Raw genomic sequence first — 17,543 nt, forward strand, 5'->3', positions numbered from 1 at the left:
ATATGCAATACTTTATATGTATACCTGAGTTTGATTTGTCCCTGACATTTTCAGGGCACAGACCATAGAAATCTGCCCATCACTGTTCTTGTACTAAAATTTCTGAAGTTAACGTCAATGCCCCTTTAAATTTACACTCCTGCCCATCCATATCCAGTCACGATCAGAACACAGACCATAGAAGTCTGCCCAGAACTGGTTTTGCTTCCCAATATCCGGTGTTGCCACCCAATTTCTGCTAAGATTCCTTGGATCCATTCCTTTTAAACAGGATTCCTTTTTGTTTATCCCACTTATGTTTGAATTCCGTTACCGTTTTCATCTCTACCACCTCCCACAGGAGGGCGTTCCGTGTATCCACCACCCTCTCTGTGAAAAAATCCTTCCTGACATTACTCCTGAGTTTGTCCCCCTTCAACCCCAAGAAAATTGATACCATGTACTATACCATACTATCTCCCACCAGACATCTTCTGCACCCTCCTCATCCAGGAGGTTTTTGGGCAAGTTGAAGAGTGGTCCCTACTACTCACAGAGGCATAGGTACACTCCTTCTTCTCTCCCTCCTCAGCAGACTTAGCCCCAGTATGTTCATTTTCTTCAACAGTGTGCGCCTAAGGCCCAGCCAGCACACCAGTCAAAACAGAGGATGAGTTTTTGACCAGCTCTAGCAGAGCATAGCTGTCATAACAGTGACCATTCCAGATAATCTACCGGTGGAAGGGAAGCTGAATATTTTCCAAAAAAGATGGCCCTTTGTAACTTCAGACTGGTAGGTTCTCCAGATGGTCCGTCTCAATTACACCCTGCATTGGCGTCAAAGACACCAAATTGCCCTCCGAGAACATCTTGCTTCAGTTCTCATCACAAGAAGTACTTGCAAAGGAACTTTGTGCCCTTCTAAAGGCCCTAGAAGTATCAGGATATGAATGTAGGCATGGGAAGAAGGGAAGGGATTCTATTCCAGTACTTCCTTGTCCTAAAGAAGACAGGGGGGATGCATCTCATCCTAGACCTAAGGGCCTTGAACAAATTCTTGGTCAAAGAAAAGTTCAGGATGGTTTCCCTGGGCACCCTTCTCCCAATGATTCAGGCTCGAGATTGGCTATGCTCTTTGGATGTAAAGGATGCCTACACTCATATATCAATACTTCCAGGCCACTGGAGGTATCTCGGATTTTGGGTAGGAACACATCACTTTCAGTACCACGTGTTGCCATTTGGCCTCATGTCTGCTCCCAGGACTTTCACCAAATGTCTAGTGATAGTCGTAGTGTTGCTATGCAGACTGGGAGTCCATGTGTTTCCCTACCTGGACAATTGGCTGGTGAAAAATACGTTGAAGGACGGTGCTCAGGAGTCTATGCGGGTAACTGTTCGGGTGCTAGCGCTACTAGGGTTCAGTTAAACTACCCCAAAGGTTCAGCAATTGGAGTTCATTGGAGCCCTGCTAGATGTGCAGCAGGCATGTGCCTTTCTCTCTGTGCCGAGGGTGGACACTCTAGTCACACTCACCACTTGACTTTGAGCCTGCCAGTAGGTCACAGCTCGACAGATGTTGAGGTTACTAGGCCACATGGTAATAAAATTGCATTGGTTGCCAGTTGATGCCCACATCCAATTTAAGATTTATACATTAGTTTTTAGATCTCTCTACGGTTTGGCCCTATTATATCTAACTAATAAGGTTGTAATTTCAGCACAGCAAAGCCATTGGTGAGATCTTAGGTATCATCATTTTCCTAATCCTAGCAAGTTGAAGAATAAAACCTCTTTTCCACAAATTTTGCATACCAAGTTCCAACAATTTTTATCAGAGAGACAAGAAATTATTTGGCCTTTAGAAAATTACTAAACCTTTTCTCTTCAAGAAATGTTTGAATATTTGAAGTCAGAACAGACATTGCTGTTGTATTGGTTAAGCTGTAATTTTTCAGGGTCTACCTGATTACCTTTAGATATTATGATCTGCATAGAACTCCATTGGGTGATAGTGGAATATAAGAATTTTTTAATGTAATATAATGTAATGGTGGTTTAGTGGTGGGCAGGGCAGAAGCAAATCCCAGTCGCTGTTGCCCCTCATGGCTCCTGTTGAAAATGGCTGCCATGACTAATCACCAATCTCCTTTTTATTGCTAAGATCATAGCAATGTTCGCTCTGCTCAGTGACTTTGTTGACAAGGCAAATGTCCTTTATTCAGATTGTACAGAGAAGACACTAATAGGTATCACTAAGTTTATTCACTCTTAATTATATCATGTTAAATCAATATTCCTTTTTTCTTTAGACTTATCAGCTGCTTTTGATCTCATTGATCATTCTCTTCTGCATCCCTAATACTTTTTTATGGTATACTGACCCCTCTGGTATTTTCTTTGAAGGTACTAGGAGTGGTACTTACTTACTTATTTATTTATTTATGTTTATTTATTTGCAATAACTTTCTATACCGCTCTAGTTGATGGGCAGAACAGAGCGGTGTATAGTCTAAAAAAAATAGGAAACAAGAAAAGAACTCCATTAATGTATAGGAAAGCATGGTGTTAAGTTAAGAGACATAATAAGCATTGCAAAAAGAGGGTAAAGCAAACACACAAGCAAAATGAAGGACAGGGTTGAAGGATAACACTGGTAATTTCAGCAAACTGTTTCACCAAAAGCTAAGTGGAAAAGCTAAGTTTTCAGCTCAGTTTTAAAATCCTTAAAAGAGGAATAGCTACAGAGAGAAAGGGGGAGATTGTTCCAGGTATGAGGAGCCAGGAAGAAGAATGCACTGTGATGGGTTGATTGCAAATGGGCACGTTTTGGAGAAGGCAGAACCAAGCGGTGATTGTTTAATGAATGGAGAGTCCTAGGATTGTTTAATGAACGGAGGGGTTCTGGCAGGGCAATAATGAATAGTTAAACAAGAGAGATAGTCGGAGGCACCAAGTCTAAAGACCTTGAAAGTGAGGGTGGCAATTTTATAAGTGATCCTTTGCTCAACATGGAGCCAATGATATTGTTTAAGCAGAGGTGAAGTATGATCATAGTGATGGACACAGCAGAGTAATCTGATGGCTGTGTTCTGGAGTGATTGAAGTTTCTTTAGTGTGTGACGAAGTAGATCAGCATAAACAACACTACAATAATCAAGATGGGTGGTAAAAAAAAATAGAGGATTAGTGCATGGAACTATGAAGAATCAAAGAGGTGATGAATTGCACATAGCTGGCAGAAAACTAGTTTTAGTCAAGTGCGAGATCTGTGGCAAAAAAAGAAAGCAAGGATCAAGAATAATACCTAAATAATGAAAGATAGGTACTGGTGTAATAGATGTGTCAAATAGAGTGGTGGGGGATGGAAGAGGGAGAGTTGAACCAGAGAACCAACAGGCAACTGTTTTTGTCCAAATTTAGCACTAATTGATGATCGCTTGGCCAGCTAGCAACTGAATCAAGACGGATCTGTAAAGGAGTAAGGGAAGGGGAAGAAGAGGTGATAGGAAAGAGCAGCAAAATTACTATGATCTCAATTTTCGATCTCTAATCTCTTCAGTCAGTGCATATTTTTTAAACTACATAAGATACAATCAATCAAGCTTTTACTCCCGTAATCAGCCCTTCATATCCTGATTCACTTTCTGGTCATTATCCAGCTTGACTACTGTAATGTGCTCTAAAAAGGCCTTAGGTTCAAAGACCTACAACACCTATAGTTAATACAAAATACGTTCATCAAACTGTTAGTGAGAGACAGAAATTTGACTGGCCCTAGTTTACATAATGCATTGCCTCTTCATCTATGGTTGGAAACCTCCATAGAGAGATTCATGGTTGTGCTGAAAACTGTTTCGTTTAATGATGATTTTTGCTGATAGCATCTACATCTTCCCTTACAGGTGGCTTAGAAGATGTGTCTCCAGTGCCAGCCTGTGGAACATGGCCTTCATTTTTTCTCTCCCCTCTTCTCTCTCCTCATCTTTCCTATTGATGATTGTAGTTCTTTTTCAGCTTCTCTGCCACTCTTCCTTTCTTTTTATAAATATCCTATGTTATTCCTCATTTTAGACTTTGTAAACCACTCAGATGATCCTTCAATGGGTGGTATAACAAATACCTAATAAACTTGGAAGAGGTCAGCCTTTAGCAGTAGCACTGTAAAAGTGCTGGAGCTCATGGTGATCATTTTCAACAGGAGTTGTGAAGGGCAGAAGTAAGTAGAGTTGGCTCCTGCCCTGACCACCAGCCCTATTAAGATAGGTCTATGGGGAACTGCTGAAATTTGGGGGGAGGGCCAGCAGGTTAAATTGAACTTTATTGGAGGTGAGGGTGAGTTGGGAGGCAGGAAGGAAATGTGGACTCCACTTATGTTGTTTCTGAAGCTGTATTTGGAACTGGTCAATAGCAGCTTCTTTGTGAAAGGGGAACAGTACAAATGAATGTTTAGGCTACATTTCAGAAGTTTTTCCAGTGCAGGGATTCTAAGTCTTCTCATGTGCGAAAGAAAATAGGCTCTTGCCATCAAATTCTTCTGGGCAATTTGTCTATGGAGACATTTGTATACTCCTTTAAAACTCTGACTCTAACTTAACCCTGTTGGTGCTGCTTTGTCCAATACTCAGAGGATCTGAGGTCTTCACACCAATGCGGTGCCATCTTATCCCTCTCCCAATGCTTTGGGGTCCTTCTGTCAATGTAGGTACTGTTCTACCCCTCCCCATCCCAGTGGCCTTGGCGATCTTCATTCCAATGGTGGTGCCACTTATCCCTTCACAATACTTTGGTATCCTTCTGCCAATACTGCATTATGCCCCTCCCAGTGCCTTGGGGGTCTTCATGCCAATGGTGGTGCCACTTATCCCTTTCCCAATACTTTGGGATCCTTCTGCCAATACAGCATCACCCCCCCCCCCCCCCAGTGCCTTGGGGGCCTTCATGCCACTTAGTGCTCTTTGCTCCTCTTTTGGACCTATGGTGACTTCATGCCACTCCTTATGCCTTAGAAGGCTGTTGACTGTGCAACAGTTACCTACCAACAAGTTTTAAGCAAGTTTGATTAAAAAATGGATGAAACCTCCCCTTCTGGAATGTAAACTTGCATGCCATGTCCTGTTGACGTGAACAGAAGTGAGTGAAAGGAATGATGCAAATAATTCACAATCCACAAATGAACTGAATGGGTGATGGATCTCATAACTAATTGTGCACAGTCCTGCTTCTTAGAGTGACCAGAGGTCATTCATATCCCAAGAAATGTTCAGGGCCATGCCTAGGGTCTCTGGTGCCCCCCTGCAGACTATCAGTTGGCACCCCCCCCCCCCATCTAGCATAAAATACCATAAATAAGTAAATAAATAAATATAAACTTTTAACGTTGAGCACCTGATTATCAAAGTGGACATATTCCAAACACTATAATGAAAATAAAATGATTTTTTCTACCTATTTTATCCTAAAGCAAAAAAATAAAAATATATATTTTATTTACAGTTTGTTGTCTCTGGTTTCTGCTTTCCTCATCTTCTTTTCACCGTCTTCCTTCCATCCAGCATCTGTCTTCGCTCTCTTTCTCTCTGCCATCCAGTATCTGCCCTCTCTGCCATCCCTTCCATCCACTGCCTTTCTCTCTGCCCCTTCAATCCACCATTTGCCCTCCCTCTCCCATCCATCCAGGGTCTGCCCTCCCTCTCACTACCTCTTCTTTTCGGCCCCCAGTTCCAGCCCCATTATCCCACCTGCCCCTAGTTCCAGCCCAAGCCCACATCTTCCACCTGCCCCTTCTTTTCAGCCCCCAGTTTCAGCCCCACTATCCCACCAGTCCCCAGTTTCAGCTCCAGCCCTTTTCTCCCACCAGTCCGGGACTTCAGCCCCCAGCCACTTCTCCCTGTCCCCTTTTCAGTCCTCAGTCCCCAGTCCGCACAGTTTCAGCCCCTGACCCGTTTCAGCCCCCCAGTTCCCAAACGTACAAACATTCTATACATGTTATTCCTGGAACCTATGGAACTTTATAAGTCCAAGTGCTTTGAAAATGAGCCCCAGTGTAACTTTGTAAGTCTAAGTGGTTTAACAATATGCCTCTAAATCTATAAATAAACACAAACAACAAGAATATTCCATTGTGAACGCCTGTAAAATGTATAAGGAAAGCTGAAGGCATGATACTCTTAACAATAAAAACTAAATCCTGCACTCCTATTTTTAGTTCCCTGACTCAATGTCCTCTTCTCAGGAAGGCAGCAGGAAACCAGAGCCATGCTGTATTTATTTATTTTTGAACATTTATACCCCACTTTTCGTGATCCCAGGGCCCATTCAGCTCCCACACCACTAAAATCAAGCCCAGGGATGGAAGTGACGTCCTGTGCCAAATCTACCCATCTCAAGGGGTACCCATCTGCTACTTGCTTTCAACCCAACCTCACCTTCTCATCGTGACCATTTTTTTCCCTTAGCTATACCTTCAAGGGCATATAAAATAATAATATTCTCTTTTCTGTACTAAGGTCAAGAAATAAAAACAAAGTGACCCTTTTTTTACTGGACTAAATAGAAACATCCCTCAGCTAGCTTTCAAGTACTACAACCCCATTCAGCTGGTGAGGGAGGAAAAAAAAGCAAAATCAGTAAAACTTAAAAGGCATTTTTTTCTTTCTGCTGAAACTTATGAGAGTAACTGCAGAACGTATACACAACCCAATACGATTCTGAACTCTCAAAAAGTTAATTTGCTCTCTACAGAAAAAAAAAAATCCCTTTATTTTATTTTGCTACAGATTTGAGTGGGCCATTTACTTAATAAACACAAAGTCGTGTAGCTGTGATCGAGTTCACCTGCAAGCTTACAAGTTCTAAAGTGTACTATATGCTTTGATTTACCTTTGAAATTCTGCCTTATTATAGGGTGGTATCTACTAACAGCATGCGCAAACGTCGTCGACACATTATCTACAAGGGTGTTAAACAACTCACGTCAACAATATTAGCCTTTACTGTTAGTAAATTGCCCACTAGTCCAATAAAAAGAGCTCAGTCACCCCAGATAAGATTTTCCGTCACTCCCCACTCAACACGTGCAATCTGTATTCTCCCAGAGGCCGCATACCCCCTTTGTGACCCAGAGGGCTCCCCCTCCATCCCAAGAACCTCTCACTACACCCCCCAACCATCTCAACCCTCCATCCCAAGAACCTCTCACTACACCCCCCAATCATTCCAACCCTCCATAAACTCGATCATCCCCACACCGCATAAACAAGGTTTTTCTAGTATAGACGGGCTCCAGAGATCACCTGCTAACCTCTCGTCTACCGGTTCGGGCGTTCCAGGTAATACACTGGCCCCATGCCTACCTCCTGATCCCATGGTCAGTGTATGACGCCACCACGGTGCACAATCCCACCTCTCTCTTAGCACCTTCTAACCGCAACAATAATTGGCTCTTTGAACAAATCCATGCCCAAAAGAAGGAGGAGCAATAAGATAAATGAATGGGGGTGGGCGGGAACAGATCGAGATTTCTGACGAAGGAGCCCTGCCCCTGCATCTTGGATTGGCCTGGTGAGAGCCGGGGCGTCGTAGAGTAAAAACGGAGAGATTTTGACTCCCAAATGGTATGGCGGGGCAGCGGCGCCCTTGAAGGCAGGCGCCCCCCTGCGGTGCTTACCCCGCTTACCGTGTTGGCACAACCCTGGAAATGTTCATCATATTTTTCAGCTGTTCCTATCTGGATCCAAATTGGAAGATGCTAGGAGAAATAGCCTAGTAGTTGGAGAAGTAGGCTGATTCAAATCTTTCTTCTCCCATTGATGCTACTTGTGACCTTGGGCAAGTTACTTCATCTTTGATGCCTCAGGTACAACTTAGAGGGCAAGCACCCTTTAGCAGACAAATAATTACAGTTCCTGTGTTGTAATTTGCCTTGAGCTCAGATTTCAAAAGGCTAGTAATTAAATCTAAAATTAATTTTCTGCAGACCATTAGTAACTAAACTGACCATGGTTCAAGGCCTCATTAAGCACAGTCCAGCAATTGCTGTGCAACCTCCAATATACCCGTTCCATGCCTAATTTAGGCATCAGGATTTACTTGGTGTAACTGCCAGCGACTAAATTTAGTTGTGCAGATGGACGCTCGATGCATTCTATAAACCACGTGGAAATTTAGGCCTATTCTATAAAGTATACCTAAATTTAGGCATACTGTGGAAAAGTAGAGTACCGAAAACTCATCACAGCTGATGTTCAAACCAAAATTTATTCAGAATTCTTCTAAAAACATGGACGACGACTCGACACAAATCGTGTTTTGACCTAATCAGCCTGCATCAGGTGTCTATAAATTTTAAAATCATACATAAAAAATAAATAAATCTACATACAATATTAATAACATACATATAAATGTATGAAAAAAACATGTATAAATATAAATAAAATGGTAAAGAGAGACATACCTAGGAAATAGTAAACCAATACATATTTCCAAAGACTAGTCATCAAAAAGGTTAAAAATCCTGTTATCAAGAATAAAACAAATACAAACATAAAATATAATGCAAACTTGTATGTAAAACAAACAAGTATTCAAAAAGAGACGACAGGGTTAGCATGATGTAAGTAATACATGCATATATGAAAGGATAGTTACATATGCAAATAGATAAAGCGATAAAACACAGGCACCAAATTTCCAAGTAAAATAGTCAATAATATTTTTTATGTGGCCTTATATAAAATATAAAATGGCAATATGTCAAAGCAACAAATTTGAACAATAAAAATGAAGCATCACTGTGAGCACTCAGAATACACCATTATAAAACAATAAATGGAAAGCAGAAAAACATTTATTAAAATATGTTTGCACCAAGAGAAACCAACATTTCTGAGGCAGGATAATAATAGATAATAAATGAATAAAAAAATAATAATGAAATAACAAAAATATCCTATAAATATCCTATAAAAGCACCTCCAATGTTCTGAAGCTGACTCTGAAAGTGAAGCCTTGAAGCATTCGTGCTCCTGCTGTATCCATCTCCTGAATTGACGTCACAAACTTCCTTGCTCGTCACAAACAGCAAAGACCAATCACTGGAAGGGAACGCTGCAGAGTTGCCAGGCAACGGAATGCAACGTCACACGCATGACGTCCCTCCCTCCCTCTCTCCAAGTTTCAGGGTCCCCCTCCCTCCCTCCCAGTTCCAGGGTTGTCGTCCCTCCCTTCCTCCCTCCCTCCCTTCCAGTTCCAGGCCCCCTACCTCCAAATTTTAAAAGTCATCTTCACTTATGAAGTCGGGTTTACGTCGGCCGGCAGCAGCGGTAAAAGGCATGCAGGCTCGACCCTTCTCTCTCAGCTCTGGTCCCGTCCTTCTGGAAACAGGAATGAGGGCGGGACCAGAGCTGAGAGAGAGAGAAGGGCCGAGCCTGCATGCCTTTTACCACTACTGACGGCCGCCGTAACCCCGACTTGGTAAGTGAAGATGACTTCTAAAATTCGGAAGGAGAGGGGTGCTGGAACTGGAAGGGAGGGAGGGAGGGACGACGACCCTGGAAATGGGAGGGAGGGAGGAGGGAGGGATCCTGGAACTGGTAGAGAGGGAGGGATCCTGGAAATGGGAGGGAGGGAGGGGGACCCTGAAACTCGGAGGGAGGGGGGAACCTGAAACGGAGGGAGGGAGAGAGGGGGGAACCTGAAACTCAGAGGGAGGTATGGGGAACCTGAAACTCGATCCCCTGGAACTTGGAGGGAGGCGGAGGGAGGGGGGACGACCCTAGGAGGGTGGTATGACCCTGGAACTCGGAGGGGGGGGGACAATCCTGGAACTTGGAGGGAGGGAGGGAATGACCCTGGAACTCGGAGGGAGGGAGGGGATGATCCTGGATCTCGGAGGTAGGGAGGGGAGGACGACCCTGGAACTCAGAGGGAGGGAAGGAGGGAGGGAGGGGATGACCTTGGAACTTGGAGGGAGGGAGGGGACGGATGACCCTGGAACTCGGAGGGATGGGACAACCCTGGAATTCAGAGGGAGGGAGGGGGACGACGACCCTGGAACTCGGAGGGAGGGAAGGGATGACCCTGAAACTTGGAGGGAGGGAGGGGGGATGACCCTGGAACTTGGAGGGAGGGAGGGGGATGACCCTGGAACCCAGAGGGAGGGAGAGGGGACCCTGGAACTGGGAGGAAGAGAGGGAGGGAGGGAGGGAGGGGGGCCCATGGCATACACTCTCATTCTCACACACACACTCTCTCTCTCACAGACACACTCGCACCCAGTCTCACTCTTTCTCTGTCACACACACACATTCACACATTCACTCTCTCTCTCTCACACAGTCACTCTCACACACACTCTCTCAAACATACACACTCCGAGGAAAACCTTGCTAGTGCCCGTTTCATTTGTGTCAGAAACGGGCCTTTTTTTACTAGTTATATAATAAAAAGTAGAAAAAACAGAAAGACTTTATATTAAAATACATCATATAAAAAAGAGTAAAACAAAAAAGGCACTATAAAAAAATGCATCATATAAAAAACGTTACAAAATAAGAGAACGAATAGAAAAAAAAACTATTGCAGAGAGCAATGCTGCATATTATGAAACCTTGCAGAGAGCATTGTTGTATGTTGTAAACATGAAAAGCTCATCCCACTGTAGCAGAACGAAAATATAAACGTCTCATGGTGCAGAGTTAAAAATAGAGATCATATAAAAGACCAAACGACAAACATTCCAGAAATCAACACTGTGTATTGTAACCGTTAAAAAAAAAAAAAAAAACATGTAATGGTGCTAAGGGCACAAAATTGCAAGGATAAAAAAGTCCAATAAACACATCAAAACACACACACAAAATATATATATGTGCACAGATTCCACAAAATAAAGGGGGCATCGTATACTCAAAAGAGCAGCGCTTAACAATAAAAAAATAGCGCTATTACAGTAAAAAATGAGAGAACGGGACAAAGTGTGCTCAAACAAAAAACGCTGTACAGTGAACAAAGGCAAACACACCAACTCAGAGGAACGGCGCTGTGCAGCAAAAGAAACTCACGAAGAGCAGTGAAGTGATGCATCTTAATAAATGTGGGCAAACAAAACGACTAAATTTGAAAGTAAAGTAAAACGACTAAATTTGAAAGTCAAGTGAGATGAGACAGAATAGCGGACTTACCAATTCAACTGCTTGCTCAACACAGATATAGTGATAAACTGTATCTGTTAACAAAAGAGAAGGGCTCCCTCTTGCTATCCAATTTAAATAACGTCATTTGGAGTGGCGTCACTAATGTTCTGATTAGTTGCTTCCTTTTATTATGGATTGCTATAAGTATGGATCAGTTATTTGGAATTTAATAAAATTATTTGAACTAATCAAAGGGAGGTGGGAGGAATGGGGGAGGGAGTTACAAAGGGGGGGAGGGGAGAGATTTAGCATTGTTCTGTAAAGAGTCCAAGGTCTTACTATCTCTGTCTTCCTAGTTCTGACTTGTTTTTGGTCAGTTTATAATAATTATTTTAATAAAACTAATAGTGCAGTGGGCTGAGAACCAGAGGAACTGGGGTCAATTCCCACTGTGGCTCCTCATCACCCTGGGCAAGCCACTTAACCCTTCATTGCCCCAGATACAAAAACTTAGATTGAAAGCCCACTAGCCACAGAGAAAGTACATGAATATAACATGTAACCGCTTTGGTTGTATCATAGAAAGACAGTCTATTAAATGCATTACCCCCCCCCCCCCCTCCAATGTAGGTGGAGTTTGCAAGATAATAGATTCATATTTGATTCAAGTATTTTATAAGAAATATCAAAAATAGAAACAGAGATAAATTTCAAAGTAAACACTCACTGGGAAATAAGTGAATTCAATACAGTCCAGAAAACACCCATTGAGTATATACTGCAAATGTTACTATAACCAACGAAAAACTAAATTTTTTTTTTTTCATGTGCTCATCCATTTTCTTAGAATTCACATAAACCAGAAGGTCTAGAAATTGTCCTTCAGTTTAATCATCGCACATAGTTTTGAAATTGCATGGGGCCTCTCAGCAGCCTTGCCAAAACATAAGACAACTTTTGTTCAACCTGGTGAATATATTTTTGCTGGAAATTTTTCTAACTCACAAACAAAGGTGAATTAATCTCACAGTGATTACAATAGGAGGAAGGAAATAATTGCTAAAAAATGTTGCAGATGATATATTTTCCCCTATATTACCATGTGAGCTTCAGCATTTTGCAGTGAGAGAGTGACCTCTAGTGGAAAGGGTGGGATAGTGTATTTAAAACAAGAGGATAAATGTTTTTTAGACCCTCTGTACTTAGTCACATCAATACTTTTGAACAAAACATTAGAAAGAGATGATAGTTAAAAAAAAAAAAACCCTGGCGAGTCCTTTGATTAGCGCCGGTGAAGGAGCGTCGATGCTCTTGGACCTGGAAAAAACAACTCCATCGCTCCCGAATTATTCAACCACCAAGTCCAAAGGAGTGGAGGAGTGAGTTAGAGGTATATGCTGAAACAGAGGACGTTTACAGCAGAACCCGAATCGGCAGAACTACTCCTAAACACCTATGAAAATCAACTTGGAGTTTTTGGCTCCCGTGGAGGTTACATTGAATATCATCTGGATGGCGCTTCAGGACCTAACAGTGGCAGTAAATAATTTTGTTTCAGATATAATTTTATTAGAGAGTTACATGGACAATTCAACTGAACCCTTTGAGAGTAAAAAAATGATATAACAAATGATTCTACATGAGCAAGAAGTGGTTATGATAATAGACCAGAAATTTTGAATAATAAAATGAATATTATTATAGATGATTAATATCGAGATTATTGTTTTTTCCCAGAGTTCCGGGTATGACTCCTAAAGTTTTCCTCAGAAATATTTCCTCAAATTATTACTTTAAAAGGAGTGAAGCCTGTGACAACTGGGATTACTTTAATCAGTGGGATTTGAATTAGAGACTTAAGTATATGTATTGTTAAATAATTTCTGGGTTTTAAAAGAGAAAGAATGTAATCAGATCTATTATTTCTAACTAATATTGGACAATAAGTACGTTTTTCAATGAAATGATTTGACTATACACCGTATTGGCCTTGAAGAAGCCAACCAGATGATCAATGTGGAATAATGAATTAGACGAGTAATATCTGGGGATAATCAGGTTAATACCACGGTTTTTTTTTTCTGTTTACTGTTTAATTCATCTCCTTATCTTGTTTCACTCTCCCTATTTAGTGGTCTAAGGAAGAGAATAGAATTACCTGACTGAAATAATTCCTACATATTACTTTCTCTGTATTTCCAGCAAGTTGTTTTATCGCTTGTAAAAATTTAAATGGTTATAAATAAAAAATTAAAAAAAAAACAAACCCTGGTATGGTGAGACATATAATATGGCACATTTCTAGTTTTGTCTAAGTGAACCATTTCAATTTTTTTCACTATGTTTGACAAATGGTTTAATTAGTGGATTTACAGTAATTTATTTTGATTACACCTTTTTCAGTAGTAGCTAAAGGTGAATTACATTCGAGTACTCTGGATATTTCTCTGTCCCAGGAGGACTCACAATCTAAGTTTGTGCCTGAGGCAATGGAGAATTAAGTGACTTGCCCAAGATCACAAGGAGCAGCAGTGGGATTTGAACCGACCACCTCTAGGCCACTCCTCATGAACACATATACAGTGCACTTATTTGAACTGGATTCTGTTAAGTATTTGAGGGCAAACTATGTATTGAATCAATTTTATTCCAAACTGTAACTTTAATCAGTTTTCCACTGTGACACAGACACCATGGGCTAGATTCAATAAATGACACCCAATGTTAGGCACCGGATGATCCATGCTAGGCTAGCATTCGGTAAACGATGCTCTGCACAGACAGTCCTTTATAACAGGCCTTCTCAACCCGGTCCTCGAAGCACACCAAGTCCCATCGGGTTTTCAGGATATCCACAATGAATATGCATAAGATAGACTGGCATACCAAGGAGGAAATGTATGCCAATCTACAGGGCTGTCGAGGGGGGGGGGGGGGGGGGGGGGGGGGGAAATTCCCCGGGCCTCCAAGGAGGGCCCAGCGCCGGGGTCTCTCTCTCTCTCTCTCCTGCTTCTGATGGCACCCAAGTGATCGCATCCCGACAGGAGCAGGAGAGAGAAAACTATGGCACCGGGCCCTCCTTGGAGGCTGAGGAGGACCCGGAGCTTCCTCCAGCGCTGCTCTTCTGCCCATTGCTGAGCGGCTGCTTTTCCTCTCTGGCGCGCATGCTCAGTTTTGAAACCGAGCATGCCCTGAGAGGAAAAGCAGCTGCTAGGGCAGGCAGTCAGCACTGGAGGAAGAAGACGTTTTCTGCTAGCGGGGTCTGGGATCCCCACGAGTCAAGGTATTTCAGCAGCGGCAGCGATTGGGAGGGGGGCAGCAGCGGATGATGATTTTGGGGGGATGGCAGCGGCCCTGCCCCGGGCCCGGTTCAGTCTTTTGGTGGCCCTGCCAATTTATCTAATGTATCTTCATTGTCTAATTAATTAAGCGAGTTCACAATTAGGAAAGGTATGGAAAACAGGTGTGAGGATATTATAATGCTGTTGTATTGCTCCATGGTGCGACCGCACCTTGAGTATTGTGTTCAATTCTGGTCGCCGCATCTCAAGAAAGATATAGTAGAATTGGAAAGGTGCAGCGAAGGGCGACTAAAATGATAGCGGGGATGGGACGACTTCCCTATGAAGAAAGACTAAGGAGGCTAGGGCTATTCAGCTTGGAGAAGAGACAGCTGAGGGGAGACATGATAGAGTTATATAAAATAATGAGTGGAGTGGAACAGGTGGATGTGAAGCCTCTGTTCACGCTTTCCAAAAATACTAAAACTAGGGGGCATGCGATTAAACTACAGTGTAGTAAATTTAAAACAAATCGGAGAAAATATTTCTTCACCCAACGTGTAATCAAACTCTGAAATTCATTGCCGGAAAATGTGGTGAAGGCGGTTAGCTTAGCAGAGTTTAAAAAGGGGTTGGACGGTTTCCTAAAGGACAAGTCCATAAACCGCTGCTAAACGGACTTGGAAAAATCCAAAATCCCAGGAATAACATGTATAGAATGTTTGTACATTTGGGAAGCTTGCCAGGTGCCCTTGGCCTGGATTGGCCGCTGTTGTGGACAAGATGCTGGGCTCGATGGACCCTTGGTCTTTTCCCAGTATGGCATTACTTATGTACTTATGTACTAAATAAAAGTGGTAACTCTGTAATTCACTTTTATAATCAGTCAGTTTAAACACAATGTTAACAATGCGCTATTCTTGCTTAATTACAATAACACCATTAAAATGACTCATGCTAGGTACTAAATACTTAAGCTTGTAAACGTTACACCTTAGAATTTCCCACCATCACTCATTCCTCTATCACAACATCCCTTTTAATGTTCCTTGCAGCCCAACATCATAGTCTATCCAAAAAATGCTTTCTTGACAATCAACAATATCCTTTAAATATCTTTGGCTTATTTGCGCCACACTCAAAATATCCTCTGTTGAATTGAATTCCATGCACTCAGTTCATATCATGTTCAGATAATCTGGGCTGCATAAAATCCTCCATTCAAACCAGGATACTTTCCAGTTGAACATGAAAATCCAAGGCATACACTGTTCACTAGCTCCTCACAGTTTTCTTTTGAAAGAACATGTGCTTCTGAGCTCTACACGGTGACGTGTTTCACCAAAATCGACATCTTCAGGAGCTGAGACTAAACTTAAAACCCCACAGCATACAGTCAATAAAAAGCTTAGTATCCAATATATACAAAACCACATAAACTGCTCAAAATATATTTAAACTTTTCATACCTGTTTATCTTTCATGAATAACTCAGACCACTCGGCAAGAAAAACAGTTCCGCTTGCCGGCTGTCTGGGTTGACCCTGGAAATGATGCTATATATATATACACACACAACCCAATGACATCCAGTCCACTTCCTTATTCAGACCCATTGGTCTGGATACAGCTCCGCCCTACTGTTGATGTAATCGTACCCATCTGGATATCATTGAGGATATCCTGAAAACCAGATGGGACTTGGTGTGCCTTGAGAACTGGGTTGAGAAGCCCTGCTCTATAGAATACTAGCTTAGCGTACATTTCATACCTAACTTTGGACATGAGCATTTATGCCTGCGAAAGGCTGGTGTAAATGCTGGCGCTCAACTGATGGCAGTTAAATGCGCAAATATAGGTAATTCTATAACTTCGTGCTTAATTTATAGGAATGCTCCTGACCCACCATGCCCCTCCCATGGCCACATTCTCATTGGAGTTGTACGCTATGAAATTTAGGCATGCATGTTAGAATAGGGCATAGGGCAGATCTGCATGTAACTCCTAATTATTTCCAATTAAGTACTTGTTAACTCCAGTAATTGTTAGCATGTAATTAATTCATTCTTTTATGAACAGGTCTGGGATCTGTGCCCAAATTTGGGCAACCTTTACAGAATTCGGGGGCATGCGCTAGAGTGAAGAGAGTCTGCAGATGAGAAGATAATGGTTTACTCTGCAATACACACACAGAGAATATGTATATTGATCACGAGTTCCTTTGCACAAGTGCATGATGGATTGAACCAGAACAGTGGCAGACAAATGCTTCAAGATTCTGGCAAATATCCTCTATCAGTGGGTGCTGTTGAGTGATGTCTTAATGTGCAAGTGAAGAAGAGGTTTTCTGTCGTAGATAAGGAAGCCTGTTTTAATTCATTCTGGACCTTAAGCCTGAGAGAGATGACAGGACACATTTGTGCTGTTATACACCTTCCACTGTAGCTGGAATACTGTTTCAAAGAGGCGTGTCTGCTTTGAAAACTCCCAAAGGTTTTCTTGACAATTTTGGGCTTGATATGGGTAACAGTTTGTTTTACGCCAATCCCATTAGTATTTCATTGGGATGAGCATGGAAAATATTTCATTTGTGGGTCATTATTGTGTTTACACGTATATGTATTAGACACTGGCTATGCCACCCTTTAACTGGTACCAGAACAGTTTCAATTAATCACAACGGAAAGGAAGAAGATACAACACTTTTTGGTTCATTTCACACATTTGTTTTAACTAAAAATATTTTTAATGTGCATTAAATCAACTTAGCATGCACAACATTTTGAAAATGTGCTAGAAACCCAAATGCTTTAGCACTTTGCTGAATGTTGGGGAATTGTGTCTCCTGTTACAGCTTTTTGATAAGCTCAGGGACTGAGGCAGTGGCAAGTCTAAAGGTTAGAGTGGGAATAATGCTGTGAATTAAGGGAACAGTGTTTATTGTTTTAAGTATCTCTTATTTTATTAATATATACAAAAATCACAACTAGCAACAGGCATAATGGGGGAAACTTTTAGATGGGCCTCACAGCTGCCACATTTGTGGATATTTTTCACTCACAGACTTTGTGACAGTTCTCAAAGTGAATGTAGGTGGCAAGAGCAGATTGACAGTGGTCTGGGCCCCTGAGCAATTAGGGTCATG

This window comes from Microcaecilia unicolor, chromosome 5 (assembly GCF_901765095.1).
Source record: "Microcaecilia unicolor chromosome 5, aMicUni1.1, whole genome shotgun sequence".
NCBI lineage: Eukaryota > Metazoa > Chordata > Amphibia > Gymnophiona > Siphonopidae > Microcaecilia > Microcaecilia unicolor.